At 34.0% G+C, this 6,009-nt stretch overlaps 1 long non-coding RNA gene across 1 annotated transcript; it reads left to right on the top strand.

The window, feature by feature from the left end:
- The first annotated feature begins 753 nt into the window (after window positions 1-753).
- LOC138352852 (uncharacterized) lies at window positions 754-4,900 on the top strand. The gene is made up of 3 exons (XR_011222925.1): window positions 754-905; window positions 1,597-1,703; window positions 4,357-4,900. It is a non-coding gene; the product is annotated as an uncharacterized lncRNA (long non-coding RNA).
- The last annotated feature ends 1,109 nt before the right edge of the window (window positions 4,901-6,009 follow it).

Here is a 6,009-nt window from a genome sequence, read left to right as displayed (position 1 = left end):
TCTGCATGTTTTGTTCACCATTACAAACCACTAAGTTGGTTTGATTTTTGTTGAGATTGTTATTTATGATAAGATTCCTTACGTTATCTGAGAATGAAGCTATGTCGGTATTGGGAAATCTATAGATGGCACTTATAGTCAAGGAGGATTTAAGGGATTTACTGGAGAACTTGGCAAAGGTATATTCACAATAGTCGTCTCTATTACTAATGAGACTATTGCAGATGAAGGTATCTTTGTAAGATATTGCTATGCCACCTCCTTTTTTTATTAGGCCTGCAGTTGTGAATGGCTTTATTATCAGCCAAGTTGTAGCATACAACATAGCATATATATGTATATGGCATACATATATATATATATATATATATATATATATATATATATATATATATATATATATATATATATATATATATATATATATATATATACATATGTTATGTTACAACATAACAGGCCAATTACACTGGATTAATCTTTGTGTTTAGATAGGAGATGCCTCGTATGGGCCAATAAGCCTTCTGCAGCCCCTATGTTTATCCCTTATGTATCCCCCCATGTTTTCACCTTCATTGTATTATCACCTGACCTAATGCGGGTATAAAATCAACTAATATATATATATATATATATATATATATATATATATATATATATATATATATATATATATATATATATATATATATATATATATATTCAAAATTCGTCAGTGTACTACATTTTTGTTGTTGCTTTTAGGCTGATGCTTTTAACCAGTGTACGTGGGTCTGATTGTGCAACCACAGTTCGAAGAATAATGAAGATATGAACAAACGGCCTGTGGTCACTATACAGTCTGGAAGGGCAAAAGAAGAAATTGGCATTTCTACAAAAACAAGAACTATATAATGTTATTTTAAGTAAGTAACCAAAAAATTAAATAATTTTTTTAAAGTTTAAAATTCACTTAAAAATGTAAATTTTAAGTTAAAAAATTTTAACCAAAAAACTTGATATTTTTCATATTTGGAACCATTCCATAATCCCAAGCATAAATGATTATATTTCTATCACTTGCTCTTAAGATTGTTTCATTTAATAGAGGTTGGGCATAATTGTTCTCTGCTGCTAATAGAACTGACTGACTTAGCTATAGGAAAATGTAAAATTAATTGGTTTATCCATTACAGTATTTTGCAGTTTATTTCATGATCCTGTGCTTAATACTTGCATAAATAGTAGATTACAAAATGCATTTTTATATCATTAGTATTGAATAATAATAATGCAAATAATTGACTTATAAATGATGTACAATTAATTGGTAGGTGATATTATATTATTAATATTTTTTCATTCTTGCAAAGCCTTAACAAAGTCATTAACATGTTAATATAAACTTGATCACCTTCCACTTATTTTCTCATGTGCTACCTACATGTACAAAACCTTATTCCTAAATGCATATTTTGTTCTGAAACTTGTCCTTTATATGTTGTGTATCACCATCTCTGGAGAGTTTTATCTGATTGATGTATAAATTACTTTTAATTTTACAGAATATTATTGTTATACTGAATTTATTATTATATAAATAACTTAATTTTACAGAATCATCTATCAACGCACATCCACAAGTTGAGGAGGAGGATGTGACCTTCCAGATGTCTGAAGTACTGAAACAGGCACCAAACAGGCCTGGTGGATCTAGGTACAAGGTAAAATAATTTAATTTTTTTTTTTTTTTTTTTTTACTAATTGTCTGATATATATATATATATATATATATATATATATATATATATATATATATATATATATATATATATATATATATAAATATATATATAATGTGTCGTACCTAGTAGCCAGAACGCACATCTCAGCCTACTATGCAAGGCCCGATTTGCCTAATAAGCCAAGTTTTCTTGAATTAATGTTTTTTCGACTACCTAACCTAACATTTTCAGCTACCTAACCTAACCTATAAAGATAGGTTAGGTTCGGTCATATATCTCTATTAATTTTAACTCCAATAAAAAAAGAATTGACCTCATACATAATGAAATGGATAGCTTTATCATTTCATAAGAAAAAAAATAGAGAAAATATATTAATTCATGAAAACTTGGCTTATTAGGCAAATCGGGCCTTGCATAGTAGGCTGAAAAGTGCGTTCTGGCGACTAGGTACGACATACATATATATATATATATATATATATATATATATATATATATATATATATATATATATATATATATATATATATATATATATATATATAATATGTATGTGTGTGTGTGTGTGTAATTACCTAAGTGTAGTTAAAGGATGAGACCGTCTTCCCAGCACTCTTTGTCATATAACGCTTTGAAACTACTGACAGTCTTGGCCTCCACCACCTTCTCACCTAACTTGTTCCAACCGTCTACCACTCTATTTGCGAAAGTGAATTTTCTTATATTTCTTTAGCATCTGTGTTAAGCTAGTTTCAATCTATGACCTCCTGTTCTTGAAGTTCCAGGTCTCAGGAAATCTTCCCTGTCGATTTTATCAATTCCTGTTACTATTTTGTATGTAGTGATCATATCACCTCTTCTGTCTTTTAGTTTTGGCATATTTAATGCCTCTAACGTCTCCTCGTAGCTCTTGCCCTTCAGTTCTGGGAGCCACTTAGTAGCATGTCTTTGCACCTTTTCCAGTTTGTTGATGTGCTTCTTAAGATATGGGCCAACTTCTGTTGTTGGGCACCACACAACAGCTGCATATTCTAGCTTTGGCGTAACAAAAGTCATGAACAATTTCTTTAGTATATCACCATCCATGTATTTAAACGCAATTCTAAAGTTAGAAAGCATAGCATAGGCTCCTCGCACAATATTCTTTATGTGGTCCTCAGGTGATAGTTTTCTATCTAGAACCACCCCTAGATCTCTTTCTTTATCAGAATTCTTTAAAGATTTCTCACATAATGTATAGGTTGTGTGGGGTCTATGTTCTCCTGTTCCACATTCCATAACATGGCATTTATTAACATTAAATTCCATTTGCCAAGTGGTGCTCCATATACTTATTTTATCCAGGTTTTCTTGAAGGGCATGACAATCATCTAAATTTCTTATCCTTCCTATTATCTTAGCATCATCAGCAAACATGTTCATGTAATTCTGTATACCAACTGGTAGATCATTTATGTAGACAATAAACATCACTGGTGCAAGAACTGAACCCTGTGGTACTCCACTTGTGACATTTCTCCAGTCCGATACATTGCCTCTGATTACTGCCCTCATTTTTCTATGTCAGAAAATTTTTCATCCATATTAGAAGCTTACCTGTCACCCCTCCAATATTTTCCAGTTTCCAGAACAACCTCTCTATGTGGAACTGTCGAATGCCTTTTTTAGGTCCAAATAGATGCAGTCAACCCAACCATCTCTTTCCTGTAATATATCTGTTGCTCGATCATAGAAACTGACTAAATTCGATACACAGGATCTTCCAAATCGAAAACCATACTGTCTGTCTGAAATTATATCATTTCTCTCCAGGTGTTCTACCCATTTAGTTTTAATTATTTTTTCCAATATTCCAATTCCAATTTTTTCCAATAATGTGTGTGTGTGTATGTATATTTGTGTTGTTGAATATGACCGAAAGTCAGTCTTTCTGCCCCTCTCCTTACTGCTATTGTTGTTTCTCGCATCTGTGTATTGCTTGTATGTTTGGGCAATTTTTCCCCTTTTCCTAGTTCTGCATCTCTGCTTTAGTATAAATTTTGTTGTGCCATTATCATATATTTCACAAAACTTGACATACATCTCATTTACTTCATGTCCTAACAGCAAGTGTTTGTCAAATTCCTTAAGGAAATATCTGAGTTCCCCATAATGACCTCTCCACAAGTCAGGTTTTTCAACTGCTTCAAGCTCATTTTCTTCCAGATTATAATGCATTGCATACTTTATTCCCAAAAAGACATGGTCACTTTTACCCAAGTGACCATGTCACTTGGGTAAAAGGAGGGAGGTACCAAAGGAGGGAGGTACTGAATGATAAATATATCTTTCTCTTTCCTGGTAAATATAATATCCAGCATGGAGGGAACATCCCCTTCCCTCATCCTCGTAGCTTGTTTAACATGTAGAAACATGAATGTTTACAGGGTGAGGTTTACGAAATTATATATATATATATATATAATTGGTCTCTGGTCTATATATATTATATATATATATATATATATATATATATATATATATATATATATATATATATATATATATATATATATATATATATAAGTTTGTGTGTGTGTAATTTATATAAATAAATAATTAAATATTAATTTTGTTAATATCTTTTCAGGGAAAACTTGCAAGTACAATTCGTATACAAGAGGGGCAACAAGAGCCAGAGGATGTCTACTAAGAAAATATATAAGTCTTTATCCTCACACTCTTGATATATGGTCTTCTCTGGTCTCTTTATTTTCTCTCCTCACAAATGTCCCTTTTTTTTATTTCTTTTACGTTTCTCTCCTGTTTTTCTTGTCTTTTAATCTCTCCTTTCCTCCTCTCTTCTAACACCTCTCGTTTCCTGTCTCTTCTAGCTTCTCTCTTCCTTTACTTTTTATATTTGTGGTATTCATTTATGTCATTTTTATCTTGTATATTTTTCTTGTATCTTTTTCTTATCTTGTGTTTCTCTTCCCCTTCTCTTCAATGATTTCTCATTTCTCTCCTCTCTCTGTTGTTTCTGTTCTGTCTTCTCTCTCCTTGCCTTAATTTTGTTCTGTCTCCTCTTTTGTTGTGTGTGTGTCTTTCTGTCTCTGTCTGTCTCTCTCTCTCTCTCTCTCTGGCTCTCTTGCTCTCTCTCTCTCTCTCTGGCTCTCTCTCTCTCTGGCTCTCTCTCTCTCTGGCTCTCTCTCTCTCTCTCGCTCTCTCTGGCTCTCTCTCTCTCTCTGGCTCTCTCTCTCTCTCTCTCTCTCTCTCTCTGGCTCTCTCTCTCTCTCTCTCTGGCTCTCTCTCTCTCTCTGGCTCTCTCTCTCTCTCTGGCTCTCTCTCTCTGGCTCTCTCTCTCTCTCTGGCTCTCTCTCTCTCTCTCTCTCTCTCTCTCTCTCTCTCTCTCTCTCTCTCCCTCTCTCTCTCTCTCTGGCTCTCTCTCTCTCTGGCTCTCTCTCTCTCTCTCTGGCTCTCTCTCTCTGGCTCTCTCTCTGGCTCTGTCTCTCTCTCTCTGGCTCTCTCTCTCTCTCTGGCTCTCTCTCTCTCTCTGGCTCTCTCGCTCTCTCTGGCTCTTTCGCTCTCTCTGGCTCTTTCGCTCTCTCTGGCTCTCTCTGGCTCTCGCTCTCTCTGGCTCTCTCTCTCTCTCTGGCTCTCTCTCTCTCTGGCTCTCTCTCTCTCTCTCTCTCTGGCTCTCTCTCTCTCTCTGGCTCTCTCTCTCTCTCTGGCTCTCTCTCTCTCACTCTCTGGCTCTCTCTCTCTCTCTGACTCACTCTCTCTCTGGCTCACGCTCTCTCTCTCTGGCTCTGTGGCGCTCTCTCTCTGGCTCTCGCTCTCTCTCTCTGGCTCTCATATTTCATTTGATTTAAAAATGTCTGAGATTTTTTACTTAATCTAAGTTATATTGCATGGTGCTAATATGAATATTATACATGACTGTTTTTTCTTTTCTTTCTCTTTCTCCCTTTCTTTCTTTCTCTTTCTTTCCTTCTCTCTCTTTTTCTTTCTCATTCTACATGAATATTATACTTGACTGTGTTTACATTCACTTGTAGATTTTTATTTTTAGTTAATTAGTCCTAAACTTTTGATTAATAGATTTTTATTATTAGTCATAGAAAAACTATAGTGTTATATGTATACTCGGAAAATTTTACTTGTTTTAGTTTTAAGTAACAATAACTGCTTATAACGTCAGACTGATCTCAGCATGACATGAATCACAGGCTGCTTGATCACAAAATCTATTGTGTTCACATATTGCATATATAGATTTTTAAATTTTTACTTTTATATTCTG

Source organism: Procambarus clarkii, chromosome 55 (genome assembly GCF_040958095.1).
Source record: "Procambarus clarkii isolate CNS0578487 chromosome 55, FALCON_Pclarkii_2.0, whole genome shotgun sequence".
Taxonomy (NCBI): domain Eukaryota; kingdom Metazoa; phylum Arthropoda; class Malacostraca; order Decapoda; family Cambaridae; genus Procambarus; species Procambarus clarkii.
This window is presented reverse-complemented; position numbering and strand designations above follow the sequence as displayed.